The 22886-nt window shown below is 44.6% G+C and overlaps 1 pseudogene; it reads right to left on the bottom strand.

Moving 5' to 3' along the window:
- Window positions 1–22886, bottom strand: part of LOC133091839 (aldehyde oxidase 2-like) — a 61162-nt pseudogene that overhangs the window by 13685 nt on the left and 24591 nt on the right.

Genomic DNA, 22886 nt, shown 5'->3' with positions numbered 1-22886 from the left:
CAACTATTTGAAAGTCATTCCTCTGCTTAAATTCTCTGGCTGACCACTCAACCAGCTCCTGAAACATTTGTAAGTGCTTGCACAGGTTATGTGGCAACCTGTGCTCAGCTCGACATGGAAAGGGGAATAAGACGTGATTCTTCCTCAAATAGCTCACAGCATAGTGGGGGGAACAGGCTGGAGAGCAAGTCATTATTGTGTGGAATGTTCTGTGAGATAATGGATGTGGCAGAAGGGGCCCTGGGAGAACAGATCCAGCTGCTTCTGGGGAGCCCGGGAAGCGTTCCCCCAAATGACCACTGAATGGAATCATGGAGGGAAGAAGGGTTCACCACTGGGCAAGGTGGGTGAAAACTCCCCATTGTCTGTAAGGGAAAGCCCGGCTCCTTACCACAATACGAGGCCCTTTGGGATTTGGTCTCTTGAACTTTCCCAGATTCATCCCTGTCTTTTCCCTCCTTGCTTCCAAGTCTGGTCTGACAGCTGCTCCTTCCTGACCTGTGCTCTTGCTGATGCTGTTCTCTCTTCCTGGCCTGCTCCCCAGCCTTCAGACCCACACCCCCAGTCTCTAGTCTGTGAAAATTTCCTTGCATGCTTCTCATTCCCCTCTGGGAAGGATCAACGACCCCTTCCTCTGCACTTCCTCTTACAGGGGTGTACTGGGTTGAATAGTGTCCCCTCCTACACCCCAAATTCATGTCCACCTAGAACCTCAGAATGTAACTTTATTTGGAAATGGAGTCTTTGCAGGTGTAATTAGTTAAGATGAGGTCATCGTGAATTAGGGCGGGCCCACGAGGACATTGGCTAGCGTCCTTATAAGAAAGTCACGTGAAGATGGAGGCCACCATAAGCTGGAAGAGGCAAGGAAGTATTCTTCCCAGGAGACTTCAGAAGGAACATGGCCTTGCTGACACCTGTAGTTTGAACTTCTAGCCTCCAGAACTGTGAGAGAATAAATCTGTTGTTTTAAGCCACCAAGCTTGTGGTACTTTGTTACAGCAGCCATAGGAAACAAATACTGGGGTGACAGGCTCTCCTGTGAGTCTCTCAGAGGAGGGGCCCCTGGTCTTGTTCATCTCTGAGTCCTGCAGAGAACTTTGAGCAGGTCTGAATCACAGTGACACTAAATACATGTTTGTTGAATTGGACAAATGGAACTGTGGTATTTTTCTTTCCAGGAGGAGGAGAAGGAATTGGGACTTTATTCGTGTCTGGAGATGCCCGGAAGCCCTGGGTGGCTTGGAGACACTCCGGGGCATCAAGGCTTGTAGGTGCTAATAATAGTATTTATTCACTGTGGGCCTTCGGCTTCCTCTGAGGAGAGTACTTCTCATACCAAATTTGGAGAGTAGGTGTTCCAGCTTTGTGAGTCATTGGCTGACCTGGAATAACACACTTCAACTCCCAGCCAGATGATTCTTGGGTGTGTCAATTTAGAACTCTGTGGGGAAGCTGGAGGCCTTTCAAATGGAGACAAAGTCAGCGCTTGATTTAAAGATTTTTTTTTTTTTTGGAGCAAGATGAGAAGCTGTCTCCCATGGATGATGGTAGAGAGTAGGCTATGGTTTAGGTGAAAGGTGGCCATGCAAGTGAGGGGAGATGTGGTATAATAAAAAGTAAATATGTGGCACAAGGATATATTATACAATATGGGGAATATAGCCAATATTTTATAGTAACTAAAAATGGATTATAACCTTTAAAATTGTGAATCACTACATTGTATACCTGTAACTTACATAATATTGTGCAGCAACCATACGTCAATAAAAAAATAATAAAACCCAAAAAAGATGTGGTCTTTGGCCCTGGTTCTTGGCACAGAACTCCCAAAACTCTTGGAATTTACTGTCTTCTGTATGTTAATGGGATGGTTCATGGAGGGAGCCTAGATTACTTCAGGATGGGTGCTCATTACTAGAACAACAAAGTACATGGTCAGAGGGTGCCATCTTTCAGCCCTATCTCCCAGTCTCCAGGGAGGGGAGAGCAATTCAATCACCAATGGTCAATAATGTAATCAACGACACCTATGTAATGAAGTCCATTGTCAACCCCCGCCCCCCCACCCCCCCGCCCCAAGTGACAAGGTTCTGGGAGCTTCTGGGTTGGTGAACACATCCACAAGCTGGAGGCAGCATGCCTGGATGAAGAGGGCATTGGAAGCTCGGCTCCCCTTCTCCCATCCCTTGCCCTGTGCATCTCTTCCATTTGGCTATTCTTGGGTTGTAGCCTTTGTAATAAACTGGTAATAATCATAGTAAAGTGCTTTCCTGAGTTCTGTGAGCTGTTCTATGGCATTATCAAACCTGAGGGTGGGTAGTGGAAACCCCTGAATTTGTATTTGTCTGGGCAGAAGTGTAGGTAGAATGGGTACCCTGTTTGCACTGGCATCTGAAGTGGGGACCATCCTATAGGACTCAGTCCTTGATCTGTGGGTTCTGCGCCAACTCTGGGTAGTTAGTGCCGGAACTGAATTGTTGGACACCCAGTTTGTGTTGGGGAATTGGTGGAGGACAGACAGCACTTGGTGTCAGAGAGGAAAACCACACTGGCAGCTATCCAGGATCTCTTATACCCCGGCTGTTGATTCAGTCCAGACTTGTAGACGTGACGGTTAACCTCCTTGTGTCTCTTTATAAAATGGGCACTCTGGACCCAAACAGGAATGTGATCCAGGAGTCCAGGGAGTCCTACCCACCAGAGGAGCCACAGCCCTGAGAGATGTGTCTGAGATCTCCTGTGGAGGGGCTTAGGGCTGCCCTGGATAGCACACAGCATTCCAGGAACGCTGCCAAATCCTACATTCAGCATCTCATTGAATCCTCGTCAGTCCTAGGAGAAAGGATTATTCTCATTTTATAATTGGGGAAGCTGTGGCTCGGAGAGCTTGAATAACCTGCTTAGTATCACACAGCTAATAAGTGGCAGGGCCAAGGATTTCTCAGGTCCATCTGGCTCCAGTTGATTAGGGATTTGGGGCAACTGCTTTATTCCCTAAGAGGGATTCCCTTTGACAGGGCAGCTTTTGTGGTGTGTGTGTGTGTGTGTGTGTGTGTGTGTATGTGTGTGTGCTGGCTGCCAGTAGCTGAGTATAAGTGGAAGAATGCTTTCAGTGATATGCACAAGGGAGATCTAATGCACTTTCAGATTTGGATTTTAGATTTAGATCTAGATCTAATGCATGTAAGATTTTCCAGTTGCTGAGTTTCTGCTTTTGGTGGACAGCAATGGGGAGGCAGCAGCCTTTCCCAGTTTTCTGACATCCTTCCTGTATATGACCCATTGGGATTGCTGGGAAACTCGTCTGTACCAGTCTTTGTGCTGTTCAAAGTTCCCATCCCTATGCCGCCCTTCCTCCTCCCTTCTGGATGGGCCTCTGAATGACTTGCCTCTTCTTTCACAAATCTACCTGGGAGGATTTTTGGACCCTCCCACCCCCATTCCACCCCCGCAGAATTGACACAGATTCCCAGGAGAGGTGGCTAGGAGAACAGCCAGCCTGTCAACGGCAAGATGGAATGACTTCTCCGCCTCAGACTTAGGGGCATGGAAGAGTGCTGCAGGGTCTGGGGCACAGAGCAGGCGAAGCCCATTCTTGCCCAAGCCGTGAGACCTCCAAGCTCAGAAAGCATGGCACCATGGGCCTCGTGGGCTCCTGTCCCCTTTTGGAACAGCGGGGGTTCAGTAGGGGTCAACGCTCCATCATGGCAGTTTTGCTTCTGTGGATCTCATGCTTGCTGATGCCGTTTTCTGCCATTGAGGTGTTTTTCTACTGCGCTGTGTTGAAAGTGCTTGCAGATGGGGGACTGTTCAGGAGAGTTCTGTACACTTCTCCCAGGTGCTGGGGGAGGGGCTCAGTACCCTGGGAAATGTGACATTCTTCCCAAGTCGGAGAGCCGGAGTGTGTCTGAACGAGGGTTACTTCCCACACATACAAGACTTACCTGATGATATGTTGTTGCAGCAAATCTGACTTAAAACTTCATGGGGATCATAGCAATGTCTCTCTTCTTCCAGTAATTCTTCTTAGTGAATTCTTCTTATTGCATTCTTCTGTTGTGAAAGGAAGACTTGTCCAGACATTCATTCCAACATCTTATCAGGGTTTCAGGGTTGAATGCTTGTTTGTAGATGGTTTTATCAACTGTTCTGTATATGTTTTTCTCCCTAATCTGAAGTGGGTGGGAAATTGAGTCAATAGTTATGATAAGACAGAAAATGATTGCAAAATAGAGACTTGTAAAGCCTCCCCACTAAAGCGTAAACTTCAGTGGGGAGAAGACAGGGTCTTTCTTCTTTTTCTTTGAACAGCATGTGTTTTTGCAGAAATAATTGGGAGGGTGGTATTTCTCCTGTCTTCTTCAATGCACCAATTGGGGTCTCTCCCTCCTGGAAGTGGAAGATAGAGGTAGTAACTGATCTTTGAAGGGCAGTGGGATGGAGGGGCTGAAGGGGGCAGATTTTCCTTTTTTTCCTACAAGGTTCAAAGGGGGGAGCAGTGTTGGTAGACAGGATATGAAAGCAAGGATTTATTGTCATAACTGAAGACTTGTTTTGCTAGAGAGGAAGAGCACTGCAGCTAGTGACAAATAGCAGATCTTCTCTAAGCCTTCCAGTTGCCTTTGGAATGTGTGGTCAAATCCTTTTAAAAATGTATTTAAATATAGGTGTGTCATGTCCTAGAAACTTGCAACATCTGACAAAGAAGAAGGGGAGCCCGCTGAGATATGCTCAGGGTTTTTCATCATCCCCAGCCACTCTGATGACAATAAAGGAATTAGGATTATCAGCAGTTACACTGGCATACTACTACCTAGTTTATGAAACCAAATATTAACAAATTCATTTAATTCTTGCGGAAACTCTGTGAGGTGAGTCATATTGTCCTCATTTTGTAGATAAAGAAACTGAGCCACAAAGAGGCTGCCTCTCATTGTTCAAGTGTTCCACTGGCCCAGATTACCTTTCCATTCCCTGTGCTATTATTCTTCAAGGTCTACCCCAGTGCCATCTTCTCCAGAAAGTTCTGCTTGACTCCCCTCCCCCAAGCCAATGTGATGTTTTTCTCCTTTGTACCCGTAGAACACTTTACGTGACTTCTCTTAGGATATCTACCGTCTTCCTTGTTCAATATTTAGGTGTTCCCCTGTGTGTAGGAAGTACCCCAACAATCACAATTCACAGACCTGGTGGTCCTCCCTGTTGAATTTAAGGACAAAGGGGTTCGAAGACATGGAGAGTCTTTGCTGGAGCAGAGGGTCTATACTGGGAAAACAGGGGATAGAATTGGAAAAAGCAGGCTGGGATTTGCTTGGAATGTGTGAGGAGTGGAAGAGTGTTATCAACAATTATCTCAGGTGCCAGTGGTTGCCTCTCTTTGGTCTGGCATATCGTACATACTGTGTACCTTCTAGGATCTTGCATAAAATAATATTTTTGGAGGGCATTCTTTTGGCAATACCTCTCAAAAGTTTTCAAGTACACAAGCAATTCCACTTCTGTAAGTTTATCCTACAGATATGCACAATAGAGCAAAGATACAACCTTGGTACCTCTGTACCAATACCATTTTAATAGCAAAAAATGGGTAACAACCTGAATGTGTATCAATAGTGGAGTGGCTAAATAAATTATGGTACATTCATATTACACAGAAGTATTCAGTCATGAAAATGAGTGAAGTAGATCATTTTACTGACATGGGAAGATGGCCATGGCATATTAAGTAGAAAAAGTAGGTGCAGAATTATGTGTTTATTATGGTCTCATTTTGGTAAATAAGCACATATGTGCACATCTGCATCATATGTCAGCATTTATGTAATTGTGTATGAATACAGATGGGTGGGTAAACATAGAGAAAGGGCTAGAACAATAAATATGGAACTGTTAACAATGGTTACCCTCAACCAATATGGACGGGGGATGAAAGGATGTTCACTTTTTACTTTAATAACTTCAGTATGGTTTGAATTTTAAAAAGAGTAATTCCTTTCGCACAAATTAAAAAAAGAAAGAAAAAGAGAAATCGTTGCATAAGGAAGGAGACCGATAGGCAGAGGTGAGTTCTTTTAGGTAGCCCCTAATTTATCTTGAATTCTGAGCCAGGGCTAATTTGTGCGGTTCTTCTGGGGTGTTTCTTTGGGTGGCTGGTTCGCACCTCATCTGATTCTTCAGCAACCTTGGTTATGACTTTGATTACAACCTTACCTTTTCTGGCGGAAGGCCACATTTGGCTGCCACAGCTGTGATGCAAGAGTCTGTTACCAGGGTTCCTTGTGGGAAGCCAAATCCGCGAAAGGCCATGTCAGATGGTAAATTTGTCAGGCACGCATGGCCCTGGAACCTGAGGTTGGGGATTTTATATATGCATTTTTCAGCTTCAGTATAAGAAATTCTATTACCTAAAGTAAAAGGAGATAGTCACATAATACTGGACAACATTTTCTTTTTCTTTTCTCTAAAAGTCAAGTACAGAGTTGAACCGCTTGTGGAACTATGTAAGTACTTGAAGAAAGTGCTCCACAAAGACTCATATAGAAATTCTGGGGTTTCCCTGGTGGCACAGTGGTTAAGAATCTGCCTGCCAATGCAGGGGACACGGGTTCGAGCCCTGGTCCAGGAAGATCCCGCATGCCGCGGAGCAACTAAGCCCATGTGCCACAACTACTGAGCCTGTGCTCTAGAGCCTGCGAGCCACAACTACTGAGCCCGCGTGCTACAACTACCAAAACCCGCGTGCCTAGAGCCCGTGCTCCACAACAAGAGAAGCCACCACAATGAGAAGCCCACGCACCGCAATGAAGAATAGTCCCTGCTCGCCACAACTAGAGAAAGCCCATGCACAGCAACGAAGACCCAACGCAGCCAAAATAAATAAATAAATAAAACAAAAAAAAAGAAAGAAATTCTGCATTCTGATGCACATACCTGCTCCGAGTCATCCAGCGTGCACCATCCATTAATGAAGCACTCAATGTCTAGAGCTTTGATTCACCCGTTGTTCATGAATCCCACCTGTCACCAGATGATGGACATTTTACGATATGTTTAGAATTTAATGCTAAGCTTGAGCTGCAGCCCAGCTCCTCCACGGGTAGGACTGAAGACAGACCACCCCCGTTTGCTCTGTGGTGGACCACATCTGGACATTCTCTTGTTTTTCAGTGCTTGGCTGACAAAGACCCCCTCTGACCTGAATTTTGCTGAGCCCTTTCCTTTCAACGTGTAATTTTCTGGCTTCACAGTCAGTATGGAATTCTAAAGTTCTTGCTTGTCTCCCAGCATATAATTGCTACCCTCTTCTTCCTTGTTCTTGGAAGATTTTCCTTCACTTTTTACTGGTTTTCCTTCTAATTTAGTCTAATTTACTGGTTTTCCTTCTAATTTAATGCCATAAATTACCAAATGACAAAATCAGATAGAAAATCTAGCTATGTGTATGCTATAAGCAATTCCCAAATGCAGAAAAGTCTCTGGGATTCCAGGGTGCATTGGAATGAATCACAGTGCATCTTTTTACAGGAAAGTCTCTGAGGTCGGGGAATGGACATGGGAATGACTGCTCTCATCTTACTGAGCTAGTGAAGCACTTTGTCGCTGATGAAGCATGTAACAAATGTGAGCTCGTGCTGCTGTTACTACCGGGCAGCTTGCATTTTTCTCAAGTTGCCACTCCCCTCCCGCCCACCTGGATCATTTTGTCTGCACAGCCCAGGTTGAAAAGAAAAATTCCCACTCCCTAGTGTAGTTCTACCAAAAAAGAATTGGCCTTGGTCCCTTTGCCTTTCTGAAATCAGGGATAAATACACTGATGGAACCATTTACCTATATGGTTATCATCTACTCCAAGGGAACTGTTGGATAGTAAATCAGAGAAGTTAGGAAATGGAGCAAAATGTACAAATTTAGAATTTATGGTAATTCCAAAATTCTTGAAAGGTTTATATCGAACAGCTTAAGAATCTCTCTGCTCCCTCATTTATGGTACTATTTTGCTTAGCAAACCTTTCTTCATGAAAACTTCAGCCTAGTATTTGTCAAAATTACCAAATGACAAAATCAGATAGAAAATCTAGCTATGTGTATGCTATAAGCAATTCCCAAATGAAGCATGTTTGATATAGAAACATTACATTAGAACTGTCCTAACACTCAATCACAAATTTGAAAAGTAGTATTGTTGTCAACCAGGTCCCAGCAATTATTTTTAATAGTGTTTATGCTATAGTTGCATAAAAATGCAATGAACATGGTTTGAGACAATTTAAGTTATTTCACTAGTTAGTTGATTCTTTTTTCCTATTTGCAAAAAGCTTTTGTGGCGCTTTCATAACCATTTGGTGGAAACATTTGTAAAAAAATAATTTTGCAGTTAAAACGGTCAAATTGTTTCCAAACAGTTTCTACTGCAAAATAATATTTTTATAGTCAAGAAGTTTTGGTACAACAATGTCTGTAGTTTCTTTCAGTTTTTGTTTTTTGTCTTTGAGGAACGACTAACATAAATCCCATTCCTTCAATAGTGTTTTTTTTTTTTATCATTATTGGAAACTATTTTTATCATTTAGCTTCTTCATAATTTTACAACAAATTTACTAAAAGTTCCTCATAAAATGTTATTATGAGTATTCAAACACACAGCATCCATTTTAATATTGTAGGTGATAAGATGATTGTTTTTAGAATTTAGCAAAATCAAAATAATAGAAAAGGATAAACCATTCAAATAAAATGAGGTACTTTAATATTTTCATCTTTAATACTTACTTTATTTTCCAAATAATAGGTGCCTTCTCCCAGTTATTAACATATCATCTTCACAATCAAGAACAAGATGAATGGGGTGACCAGTTCTAAAGAAACAAATCTTAGATTCTTCATCCATCCCACCCACCCATCCATTCATCCATCCATCCATCCATCCACCCATCTACCATCCGCCCACCTATTTATCCATCCCTTCATTTAACTATTTACCCACCCATCCATCTATCCACCTTTCTACCCATCCATCCACCATCCACCCTCCCACCTATATATCCAACCATTTATTTAACCACCCACCCGTCACTTATACATATTCACTGAGTGCATATGATATGCTAGGCACTGATATGAATTGATGTATGGCTAAATTACTATTATCTCTGTGTTCTAGAACTCATTGTTTGACGATCTAGCCAAAAGGGATTAACGTCACATGTCAATTAACTTGTGTTCTCATGGCTTCCAATTTGACCCTCACCTAGATCCATCCATTTTGCATAACCCCGCCACTAGTTACAGAGGTGAAAGAGTGTGAACAGGTAAATCAAACTTAACAACACAACTGGAAAAACAAGGCCAAGCACACGGCCTAGGAAGTCTGGATTGGAATCTTCATTTTCAGCTATGAATGCTACTATGTTAGCTAAGTTGGGCCCTTGGGTAGTGAGGACGTCCAGGCTTTCTGTTTCTCTAGGGCAGAGGTTCCCAGACTTTGAAGTGCAGACGAATCATCTGGAGTGCTGGTGAACTGCAGGTTCCTGAGCCTTAGCACTAGGACTCTGATTCGATAGGTTGGGAGGAGCCCTAGAATCTGCATTTTCCTCAGTGATTCTGATGCAGGTGTCTTCAGGTACATGTTGAAAACCACGACTCTACCACAGGGTTTTATGGTCCTCTTTAATGATGAGGACCACCTGGAGTATCAGTTAAATGTACAGTTTCCACGTCCATCCCCTGGTGATTCTGATTCAGTGGGTCTGGGAGGGGGAGGCAAGAATTTCTATGAGCCCAGGAGACTCTTAGTATCCGCAGTTTGGGAACACTGCTCTGGCATGGCAGGTGTTGTAGCTTAAGGCACTGGTTCCCACACTTGGCTGCACAGTGGAATCACTGGGGAAGTTTTAAAATAGACTGATGCCTGGGTCAATATGGGGAAGCCTAGGTACTGGGATTTAAATGCTCCCAGATGATTCTGATGTGCAGTCATGTTTGAGAAGTCTTGAATGCACAAAGCTTGGTGGGAATATGATGAATTAATTATCCCTTGCTGACTCCTTGGTGGGTGTGAATACAAAGAGTTTCATTATGGAAAAAACTGGGGATGGATTTCAGATTCCACCTTTTCCCCACCTGTCATTGCAAAATGAGACACATATCTGAGTGCTTTGGGACCCTTGAACTACATAGAAGTTGTCAAAGGAAGCAGGACCTTTGAAATTTGCAGGCTGACTGGGGCTTTGACATAGTAACAAAACAAAACAAAAAACAGCCATAAAAAATGAACGAGGAATAACCATTGTAAAGCAATTATACTCCAATAAAGATGTTAAAAAAAAAAATGACCGAGGAATAGAAAAGCGAGCGCCATGAACAGCATGAACAGTGAAGGAGCAAGACTTCCGGCTGAGGTCAGCCCAGGAGCTCTCTTTGAGGATGTCACGTGTCCATTGAGCACACATTGGAGAGCAAGCCCTTCCCAGGAGCAGTGAGGGAGAGGGTGGGAGCCTTTTTTTCCTCACCCCACTCTGTCTTCAGCTGAGGGTAGGAAGGAAAATGGGGGAGCAGCCTTCCCCCTTGACACTCCACTTGGGCAGGTGACTTGCCCCACTCCTAAATGGGTCACCTTCCCTGAAGCTCGGGGATGGGGCAGCGTCAGCTCTGGAGGTGTTCAACTAATAATACCACTTTCCTTTATAGAGCAAATTCGCCTATTCAAAGTTCTATGTGCATTTGACTTTTCCAATAGCTCTAGGAGGGTGGGTGTTATCTACAATTATAAAGAAAAAGAGACAGGAGGCTGAGTTGCCCAAGGACACTCAGGTGGTTATGACAGCAGCCCAAGTGACTCTCAGGCCACTGATTTGCCCTTAGCTCTGTGCATTTTACGCCCTCCCGTGTCCCCAGGTGCACTTATGTGATAGTGCCCACAGCTGCAGTAGCCCCGATACAGCTGGTCCTCCTACCTTCCCGCCTAAACCTCCACCCACTCGTTTTACATGACAGGTGATTCTGTTGATGGGATGTTTAAAGTAGAGGACACTGTCTTCTGTAAAAGGTAGATAACGGGAAAGGTTTACAAGAGTGAAATGGTAAAGAAGGTTTTTGCTTCCTGAAACATCACAGCAAAATTCATCGACATCTACTGTCAGTAAAAAACAAAGAAAGAAACAACTGAGATAGTCTGAATCTGTCTTTCAGAGCTCTACTGAATTTATAAACATTGTTAATCTCCAGCAGACTTTCCAGCAGAAAAATGGTACTTTCCTAAAGGGAAACTGTCCTGGATTCCTGTCAGAACCTGGATCTTAGACAAACACCTACCCCTAAAGTCCCAGCAAGGTGAAAGCCAGTGAACACGTGACAATCTACTAAAGAAGAAGATATGTTTGCAGCTAAACCCTGGAGCACTTTATGACTGGGGAAATCAAAATGTGCTATGAAGGGATGTGTTTACTCCAAAGGTTACCTGTAGTGATTATTTTAGGGAAAAATCAAGTACGGAAATAATTAAGTGTTGTCATCCAATCACAATCACATTTAAGCACGAAGCCCATGAATGTACACCTCAAACTGAAAATGGCTATGGCAGTTCTTTCATTTACTTGACAAGACCAGAAAACATCAGAAAAGGGTCTGGGGTCTTAGCTCCTCTGCTGATGTCCAATACTTGGATTCTAAGATTCTGCAGGTAAAATGGTGGCCAGCTGTGAGGCTGTGGAGGTGGAAGGCCATGACACAATTAGGAAGCTGGGGGTGATCCTGGACCTCACCTGCATGTGGGCTGGATCCTGTGTTGACACATAAATGTCCAGTTCTTTGTCCTCTGTCTTTGGAATAACAAGCACTCGCTGTGTTTCCATGTAAAAATGTTCCTGTCCTCCAACATGGATTTCTCCTTTCAAGGGCAAGCACAGGGAAATGCCTGAAGTTGTATGCTGGTTGGGGAATTCAAAAGCAAGTGAGACGTGCACCGGCCAGCTGGATTTGTCCTGACCAAGGCACTGATGGATCAGGCATTTGTCCTGTGACAACTGAGGCCATCTGTTTCAGAGACTGCGGTTCTGGATAACAAGTTGAAAGTGTCTGCTTCCGTTCTTCACTCTGTCCTTGACTAATCAAAGTCTTAGGAATTTTTCTTCTGTTTATTCTATTGCTCCCTACCCCCACCCCCCAAGAGCAACACATAAGCCAATTTGAAAGGAAGCGAGAGAAGAGAACTTTGGCAAAATGCCAAGACTTTAGAAGATGGTCTTTCTGAGAGGAAATCACATGTTCTCCATGTCTGCTTCAGAAGAACGTTGCACAAAGATTCTGTGAAACATCCTGAGTCACTTACCTTCAACAATTTGATCGACTTTTTCAAATGCCTCCTCAATGTTTCCTTGTTCAAGTTTTTTTTTCAGGGCACAGGAATGAGTTGTGTTTTATGGCATCCTGAGTGACAGGAAGAAGAAGACCTAATTCTTTTTACTGTTTTCTTCCAATGGCAATTTGTTCTTACCCAAAAGCCAGTAAACTCCCGAAAATCGCCATCTGCTAAGACACACAAAGCAGTCAGGGAAGCAAGGGAGCACATACTGGAGTAGCAGACTCCCCGCAGAGACGAGATGTCAGAGGAAATACCTTCTAAATTGCAGAGAAAACCAACAAGGATTAGAGAAACATTTAGAATTGAGATCTGAGGACACCATGATGGTCCGGGATGATAAGTACTCATTTCTCATTTTCAGTGTAGATCTCCAGGGAACAGGTGATAGATCCAAATGCAGTAAGAGTGAGGCTCAGGGCCCTCCCTTTTTCCCCTCTTCTGGAAGAAAAATACTCGTGTCAGACATAGGGAGCTCACATATAGGATGGAGACCATGTTAATGGGGGAGGACTCAAGTCCTAACACATCTCTTGGGCAAGAAAGTCCAACAGACACAGTAGGCAGTTTGTTCATTTCTTTGTGTATTTGGCGTATCTCATAAGGACCTTACTAGCCCTTTGCTCTAGGGGTGTTTTTTGGACAATTACATGAACTGACTCACACATGAAGACTGGAAGTCATCCTGTCCTGTGGTTCTGTGGATTGACCTAGGACAGCTGATCCTTGCTTAACCTTTAGATCCAGGTGTTTTCCACACTTGACAATGGCCCCTGACTCCTGCATTCTCACTTGCCAATGGCCTTAAGTCCATCGCCTTTCTTGCTAATGATGATAATGGGAATAATGAAAGCAGCTAATATTTATTGAGTGCATGTTTTTTGTCAAACACTGTACAATATACAGTGTATTTACATGTATTCTCACATGAATTCTATTATTCTCTCCATTTTCCAGATGAAGAAACTGGGCTTAAGGAGGTTAAAATAACTTTCTCAAAGTCACGCTTCAAATAAGTGATAGAGGCAGCTTTCAAGCCTGGCTTAGTTTTCAGAAGCATCTTGCCTAATAATGAATACTGGATTTCTCAAGGCAGCAGAAAATGAAGAATATAGTTGAAATTTTCATTTTTTGCTAAACCAAGATCTCAATATGTCACCGTAGTACATGTGGAAGTATGTTTATTGCCGTCCCATAAATGTGTCCTAGGGTAGTATAATCTTATTATAATATATGCTATATTTATCAAGTACTAACTATCAACATGTGCCAGGTACTGTTCTAAGTGCTTTGCACATATTAACTCATTTAGTCTTACAACAACTCGATGAGGTAGGTATTATTATTATTACCTTCATTTTACAAATGAGGAAACCATGGCACAGACAGGTTAAGAAACTTGCCCAAGGTCACACAGTTAGGAAGTGGTGTAGCCAGGATTCAAACTTGGCAGTTTGGTTTTAGAACCTGTGCTTTTAACTAGTACCCTATACTGACTCTCATATGTATAGTCACGTTAATGAATGTATGGATTAATGAGTATTGGTATATATGACTGTTCTTTTAGCTACTTTTCTTTTTTTTAAATTAATTTATTTTTTATTTTATTTACTTATTTTTGGCTGTGTTGGGTCTTCGTTGCTGCACGTGGTCTTTCTCTAGTTGCGGCGAGCGGGGGCTACTCTTCGTCGCGGTGCGCGGGCTTCTCATTGCGGTGGCTTTTCTCTTGTTGTGGAGCACGTGCTCTAGGCGCGCGGGCTTCAGTAGTTGTGGCTCTTGGGCTCTAGAGCGCAGGCTCAATAGTTGTGGCGCACAGGCTTAGTTGCTCCGTGGCATGTGGGATCTTCCCAGACCAGGGATCAAACCCGTGTCCCCTGCGTTGGCAGGCAGATTCTTAACCACTGTGCCACCAGGGAAGTCCTACCTACTTTTCTTCGCAAAAGAATTTTTTTGCTGATGGTGGACAGTCCTAATCGGAGGGAACTCTAGATCTCTAAACATTCCAAGTCCCAAGATATTTCATGAGTGTGTCCTTTGGGTGTCATTTCCCCCTTGAGGAAATGGGATTGGAATTAAAATTTCAAGAAACCCTTGTTAGGATCCTAGTTCAACCCTAGGAAGGGGGGTGAGCCAAGAACAATGGCTTGGACTTCTTGCAAACTTGACGAAATGGGAATTTGGAACGGAGTTGATTTGGTTTAGAAAGAACAAGAAACATGACCTCTTTAACACTTTGAATATTGAGCAAGTTGTACCTTCTAGGCACATTTTAAAAATGTTCAAATGGTTCACTAGGGCCTTTGAAAAAATTTTATTTTCTTTCACAAGCAAAGAAATAAATAAGCTTTTCTCAACTTAATTGCTATGGTCTTATCTTTCATTGAATTAGAACATGCAAACCCCTGTCCACATCTCACTTTTCTAATCTAAATTCATTATTTTTGCTGGAAGTAGCATTTTCATTCCATCACCTAGACCCAGAAATGAGAGTGGAAATTTCTGTGGAATTTCATCATGAAAGTCCCACTGCTTTTGGGCTCTACCTTGAAAAGATTATTGTTCCCAATATCCATTCTCACTATTTTCAAGTAATAGAATCCCCAAATTCAAGTGAATACCTGGCCACCTAGAATACAGTCTACATTTCCCAGATCCCCTTTCTAGGTATGTTGGTGTGGCATGTGACTAGTTTCTACCCAAGGAGAGGTAGGAAGGTTATGTGCAGCTTCTGGAAGGGTCCTTAAGGGGAGGGGATATGCTCTTCTTCATCACCTCATTCTCTCTGCTGACTGAAATGTGGACTCAATGGCCAGAGTTCAGTAGCCATTGTGGACCAAAGTGTGATCTGGAGAATGGAAACCACACAGGACGGAGCGACTATATACAAGGAGGCCAGACCCCTGACACTTAGGAACACATATAGGCCCGGGACTGGCCCCTTCTAGATTTTCTGAATGTGAGAGAGAAAGAAACTTCTATTTTTTTCCTGTTTCTTGGAGCCAAAGCTAATTTTAATTCATATAAGTAATATCTTCCAGAGAAAGCTGATTTTTCCAGAGCAAACCAGTGACAAAAAAAAAAAGAAAAAAAATAAAGCCCTGAATTAGTCTCACATTAAGAAGTTTGCAAAGGAACTTTTGATTCTACAACCTTACGGGAGAGATCAGGCAGCCTGCTTACCTCAATGGTGAAGATTATGGGCTCCAGTTCTTCACAGGTTACCTTTATCTTTTTGTGTGCTTTGCCTGTACATCTGTCTCTGCAACCACAGCACAGATGATCTGGCCCAGGCAGAGTACCTGCGGAAAGTACATACATGAAGCAGGTGGAAAATTCTGGGTAGAAGTACTGTTAGTGCAAGCTTACCAATGGCTGGTGTTTTAGTTATCATTGTTGACCAATAATAACCACATGTGACTACATGTGCTTGGCTAAAAAACTTTCTTTTAAATTTTAATTTAAAAATTAATTAAAATCGTACAGATGCTTCTACTGGCCATTTTACTCAGTGAATGTAAGCCCCAGAGTGGATGTGAGATTGGCTGTGACCTGAATCTGCTGCATCCTCTGTCAAGGGTCGTCCGCGAGTGTCGCCTTCATGGAGTCATTTTAGAGTTTAAAGATAAGGAGAGTATTTTTTGTACAATGTGCTTCCCCCCACCCCACAACCCCAAAATTCATATGTTGAGGGGCTGACCCCCAAGGTGACTGTATTGGAGATAAGGCCTTTAAAGAGGTAATGAAGGTGAAATGAGGTCCTAAGGGTGGAGCTCTAATCCAATATGACTGGTGTCCTTATAAGAAGAGGTAGGGACAAAAAAAAAAAAGAAGAAGAAGAAGAGGTAGGGACACCAGGGAGGCTCATACACAGAGAAAAGGCCATGTGAGGACAAGGAGAAGGTGGCCATCTGCAAGCTGGGAAGAGTGGCCTCAGGAGAAACCTGCCAACACCTTGATCTTGGACTTCTAGCCTCTAGAACTGTGAGAAGACACATTTCACTTTTTTAAGCTATCCAGTCTGTGGTACTGGGTGGACCAAAAGGTTCGTTCAGTTTTTTCCGTAAGATGGCTCTAGTAGTGCTTAGTTGTCTTTAACTTCATTTGAAACAATTTTGTTAGATTCTATGTGACAGCCATTGAAAGTTCTTTATCCAGCATGGGGATGTCATCACAAAATACGGCTTCATCTGTGGCATGTTTAAGGCCTGGTAGGTGCATGATGGGGCGTCTGACTGGATCTTGGAGGGGTTGGTGAGAATCCACACTCTACAGAGAAAGACAAGAGTTTCCCTGGAAAACTTTAATCTTCAGAAGTGACCTGGCCGATTACCAACACTCCTGATTCAGGATTGAGAAATCAGACAGTCACCCTCAGGCAACAAACACTGGAGTGGGTCAGATGAGCGTGGCAATTTAATGTTGTAACTAGACTGGGGAATTGTCATTTCAGTTATGCGGCAATGCTTTAGACAGGGCCAATGTTTTGGCAAAATTGTGAAGTAGGTGAAGGGGCACTCTGGCTTCCCCTTTTGGCATGTTCTTTTCCCAAGTGGTGTCCCGTACCCCTTTATTCTGGAATTCAGAGGGTCTCCCTGTCCTGCTTTCTTACTTTTCCAATGATCAGAGTGTTTACGCATAAAGTGACCATGATGATGAGGCCTAGAGTGCTATAATTCCTAAGGATGGGGGACCAAAATCTAAGCCAAAAGCCTGCTTATCGGCTGGAGCAGGGCCTCTGGTGGGAGATGGGGGGCACATGGCAATGGAGTCTATCCAGATCTGGTCTAAGGTGCCTCGGCTGCCCTTGTGATATTTTTGTGCACAAAAATATCACTGGCAGTATAAGTAAATGGATGAATTGGGAGATTGGGATTGACATATATACACTATTGATACTATGTATAAAATAGATAACTAATGAGAAGCTACAGTATATAGCACAGGGAACTCTACTCAGTGCTCTGTGGTGACCTAAATGGGAAGGAAATCCAAAAAAGAGGGGATATATGTATACGTATAGCTGATTCACTTTGCTGTACTGTAGAAACTAACACAACATTGTAAAGCAACTATACTCTAATAAAAACTAAAAAGTAAAGGGAGCAAGTGTTTATTCTGGAACTCTTCTCAGGGAAGATCTATGTGTGGACTATGTGTGGAGATCGGGTGGCAGAAGGGGCTGTGCTCTAATAGATAATAATAGATACTTTCTAAATTGTTCTTCAAGAAGAGGGGGTTCAGTTACTTGCAGGGCTCTTGTTTTGCCAACTGGAGATTAAACATTTGCAATCAGGGCTGGAGGCTGAACCTTGCTACTGTCCTGCTCTGTCCTTCCCCCCACTCCTGGCTTAGCTGCTCTTCAAAGAAATGCCCAAAGAACAGCAGTTTGAAGACACTCAATTATTAGTCAGATGGTCAAACTGTTTCAGGTGGGTTTGGCCGTGAGTGCATCCAGCGGTAGCTCAGGCCTGATCTTAGATCCAGTCTCTCCCTGGATCGGCCTGAACAAAGGGCCAATGTGCTAGCAAAAACTAGAAAGTTAGAAGGGAAAATCACAACTTTGAAGCACTTGCTGGTTCACAGAGCTACAGCTGTCTCTTAGTTTCTCGGTTTCCATTAAATTAAACTCACTGACCTGGTACCTTTGGACTCCCTGGGGTACTGTGACCAGAAGTCTTCTATAGCACTTAGGAATCGGTCTGAAATTTCAGGATAACGGCGTCTGTTCTGAAAGACGATTCAAAACAATAAAGGTAAGCTGATTAGTCTATGATTAAACTGGGCTTTGAAAGTGACTTGGCTTAAGTAGCCAAGAAACCGTAAGGTTCGGGTAGCCTGGATGACGCAAATCCACATCACCTCCCAGGATCCACTTCTGTGAATGTTCCTTGCCCTCCCTCCCTTTCCACATAAGGAAGACCTGGACTGACTGTTTGAATCTGATCCTCAAGTCAGTCTGAGGAGAGAGAGGCCTGTCAGCAAGCTGGGCAGAGGCAGGAGGAGAAGCAAGAAAATCTGGGGTTGGAAAAGCCATTCTAGAATGAGCTGGGGTGGTTCATTGTACACAGAAGAGCCCAAATTCTGATTATTTTCCTCAGCAACTCAGTTTTTCCGGGAGAGCGGCAAAACTGGGAAGGCTCTCTGGGTGTCACTGAAACACATCAAGTGTCTTGATTAAGAAATTCAATGACAGCAAGAGTTATTCTAGTAAATGTGGTTTGTGAGGGTCTTTATCTTTCTTTCTTTTTTTTATTTTGGCCGCGCTGCACAGCTTGCGGGATCTTCGTTCCCCAACCAGGGATCAAACCCGGGTCCCCTGCAGTGGAAGCACGGAGTCTTAACCACTGGACCCCAGGGAAGTCCTGTGAGGGTCTTCATCTGAATGAATGAAAACCAGACAGTTTAGGAACACTGGGCTGTTGGCGTGGGGTGTGATTGGGGAACAGGGGTGCAAGTTAGGCTGAGAGTTGTAGTCACAGGGGAGGAAAGATAGATTCGAAAGAGAGAGGGGGGAGGGGGAGAGAGAGAGGGAGAAAGAGAGTGAAAATATTTTGCTTTGGTAACTTATTCCAGAAGTTTATAATCAGAAATTCTGAAAAGAAGCTACTTAAATATTAGCATATAAACCTTTTTGGGTTTTTTTTTTAATTTAATTTTATTTATTTTTTTATACAGCAGGTTCTTATTAGTCATCCATTTTACACACATCAGTGTATACATGTCAATCCCAATCTCCCAATTCATCCCACCACCACCCAACCTTTTAGTTTTTTTGAAAAATAAAATTTTGTTTTACATTTCATATTGAATATAAAATTCTAGAAGAGGCAAAACTAATCTATAGTGTCACAAAGCAGATCAGGGGTTGCCTGGGGGCAGGGGTGGGAGGATTGACAGCAGAGGGGCAAAAGGGCACTTTTTGGGGTGATGGAAATACCCTATCTCTTGTTTGAGGTGGTGGTGATGCCAGTTTACACAATTGTCAAAACTCTCTGAGTTTAAATAGGTGCATTTTGTTCTATGTAATTATACTTCAATAAAGTTGATTTTAAAAAAATTGCACATAGGAGGCAGGGGCCCCGTCATGTTTCCCTGCTCAGGGCATGTGGTAAACATCTGTGCACTGAAGACAGTCTGGCATCCTGAGCCTCACGCAGTAGCCCTTCAGGGCTGAGTTCCGGAAGAAGGGATGGCTGGGAACTGACAGACTGCCCACAAGACAGTTTGCAAAAGTAGTGGGGAAGGTGGGAGCTTATGCTGCCAGGAGCACATAAAAGCCAGAGCACTTACAGGCACAGAGAACAGCTCTACTAGCTTCTTCTGTTCCTGCAGAACTTGTAGGTAGAATTTGAAGAAGCTGACCACCAGAGTCCTCTTGAATGCCACCCTCCCACCTGGAGCCCAGCCTAGGAGGGAGACTTCGTCCAGGAGCAGCCTGCAGGCCTCATCCAGCATCAGCTCACCCCAGCGCCTGGAGAAGGGCAGCCTCAGTGACTACTGGCATGTGCTAGATATTGGATAGTGGCAGTTCAGACGCCCCAGAGTCTCATTTTATGAGTTGGATGGGCACTTAGAAATCACCTAAACAAGCCATTCAGGAAAGCTGAGGCCTGGGAGGCTGCACTGAGTAGCCTGAACATGATGGAACCAGGCATTAAATAAATAGACCATTAGGGTCAATTCCATTATGAACTGGACAAGACTCAGACTTGGATGCTGCCTTTACTGAGGAAGAAATAGAGTGCCCCCAAGCAGTGGGAGTGGTAGGTACCACTTGGATGCTGCCTGGTGTGGGTTTGCTGGAGCGTTGATGTGCACAAGAGCACTGGGGCTGAACACAGTCCTGGGCCATATTTGTTGTATCCCTCACCCAAAGAGTGGCACCTAATTAATTAAAGTCAAATAAGGTTGGATCCATTTAGCAAAATTACAGAAAGAACAAGCAATGATTCTACATATAGGAGTTTCCATCTTCCCACTTGTTTTTTTTTTTTTGATGTCAAGCTTCACCATCAGGGTCCAGGGTTTGTTGCTTACCTCCCTAGGAGCTGCTGGCAGGATTTTTGTGCACTGACTGTGGCAGCCCCGACCCCTCCGTAGGCGATGTTCAGGTCCTCGACGGTGTCTGTGCCCTCTTTGAAGAGGACTCGCCTGCCAGCATTCACATGGGCCAAGGCATTTTGCTGGCACTGAGCCTGTCGGAAGGCTGACACAAATTCCCACTGTGGAGACAAAAGCCATTTGGAGTTATTTGATATGTTAAAGCTAAGAGCATGTTTTCTGCTTCTTGGTGTCACTAATTAATCACTTAGACTCAATCTAAATGGACACAAAGGACGCTTGGCACAATTTGAGGACAATTTGGCTGCCTGTTCATTCAAACAGAGAATGATGTCCTCCCAAAGGTCCATCCCCAACCCCCCATACCCTCAATGAACAGGGATCACTGCGCATTTTCCCTCTGAGGCCAGGATGCCTCTGCACAAAATGCCCGGAGCATTTCCACATGCTCTTATTTCCGGGTGCCATTAACTCCAGTCTCCAGTTCCCTTTGTCCCCTGTGAGGATGGAGGAGGCTTCTCAACACAGGTGCTTTTAAATGTGATTTGCTGAAAGTGTGAAAGAGACCCACCGAATTTCTTGGTTTGTAGATGCTATCACTTTTCCATTTTGCAAAGTTCGTAAAGGCGTTGAATAGAACTTTCCAACAGTGGACTAGGGACTCTTCTATCTGAGACAAGAGTCAGGATGGTGATGGCTGCCCCCCTTACCCTTGGCACCATGACCACTGGTGTGCTGACATAGGGTTAACGGAGATGGCCGGTGCCTCGAGTGTGTTTCCATCTGTGCGGCCACCGAGGGTGCTGTGTTTGGTCAGCTTGTTTTTCTGTCTGGGGCCCTTACCCAGATGCACACTGGCTTGGGAACAGATCTCAAAATTTCCATTCCCAAGGAAAAATAAAAGAAGGTCATACGTGGCTGGAAGCATGACTTAATATAAGACTTCCTACATGACCGAGGTGACTCCTGGCTTGGGATCACTGTGTGTGCGTATGAAGTATTGCCCTTCTTGGCAAGACTGTCTTCTGGGATTCAGGTACAGTTTGGGGGAGAAGTACGGGGAACAGGGAGTGAGGACAGAGGGTCCCCTCGGTAGCTGGCTGGGTGGCCACATCTCCCCCAGGGCTGGTGCGTGAGGCACTCCTATTTCTCTGAACTGTTGGGGTCAGCTCCACGGGGGTGGGGGAGCGCGGAGGTCCGGCCGCAGCCTCTGCCTCTGCCTCCTTTGGGTCAGGTGGAGAAGCTCATTCCGCAGCAGGAGAACTTGAACTTCCGCCTCCCGGCGTTGATATTAGACACGAGGGGGCGTGGAAGCACCTCCGCGGGCCGGGCAGGCGCCGCCCCACAGCTGAAGCAACGACCGCGGGGGGCTCACCCGGAGCTGAAAGGGTTGCTGGAAGCCTTGGTGCCGCACCAGGCTACAGATGACAGGAAACAGGTTCTCAGAGCAGCCTTAGTTTCCTTCCATCTGTTCTGAAATTTCTACAGATGACTGGACTCAGTTATGCAAAGAGAAAAACAACTCTCAAAAGTGACCAGCAGAATTCTTACCTTTTGAGAGTGGGGAATATACGCAGACTCCGAAATTCCCTCTGGCTCCAGGTCTGCACTCGCCAGCCCAGCAAGAAAATGTTTGCTTAGAGAAATCTGTTGAGGAAAATGACATTTCTGCACAGGTGCAACAGGAATGCGAGATTATTCTGTACTCTTAAATGTCAGCAGCGGAGAAGAAAAGGTCACCTTTCTCTGCGAAGAGCAGCGCGGGGATCTGAGCGCGCGGTGGACCAGGGCCCCTTGTCCCTTCCACAGGGAGGGGTGGCAGCAGCTGCATGACATTTAGTGCACGTGCCGTGTGAACTGGGTCTCTTCCTGTCCCCAAGGCCTGTCAGGCCTGTTTTCATCTTTCAGCAGAGGCTGGTTAACTAAATCTAGCTCGTTCAATACTGTGATCAAGGTAAGGGCGTAACTTAAGCTGAGACGTGGTTCGTTTCCATTATTAACAGAGCTCAAATCATTGGATTTGCCTTTTGTTCTTGCCACCGCTGTTGGCCTCTAAGCGGGATACCCACACCTTGAAAGCAAAGTGAACAATTCACAAAACCTCCTTTCAGCCCCATTGTCACCACATGGTGGTCAGAGAAGTCCCCTCTGGCTTTAAAAAGTGGTTGTGGCTCCACAGAGGAGATGTGGTGAGGAGATCAGGCGGCAGTGCAGGGAATCTGACGTGGGTTCCGCTCCAGGCACAGCAGCGGTATGCTGATTGGAAGGCAGGCGGCAGGGGGACCCCAAAGGAGCCCCTGTGGACCCTTCCCTCCCTGCTACTGGCCTCACCAGAGCGGGCTGAGCTTGGGCTGGAGGTGGCTTTGGCAGAGCTGGGAAAGCAGAGACCTTAAGCCAAAGGTAACGACCAACACCCCAGCAGAACACAGCTAGTCCTAGTCCTAGCGTAGGAGGCCCCATGGGG

The sequence above is a fragment of the Eubalaena glacialis genome, chromosome 1 (assembly GCF_028564815.1).
Source record: "Eubalaena glacialis isolate mEubGla1 chromosome 1, mEubGla1.1.hap2.+ XY, whole genome shotgun sequence".
Lineage (NCBI taxonomy): Eukaryota > Metazoa > Chordata > Mammalia > Artiodactyla > Balaenidae > Eubalaena > Eubalaena glacialis.
This window is presented reverse-complemented; position numbering and strand designations above follow the sequence as displayed.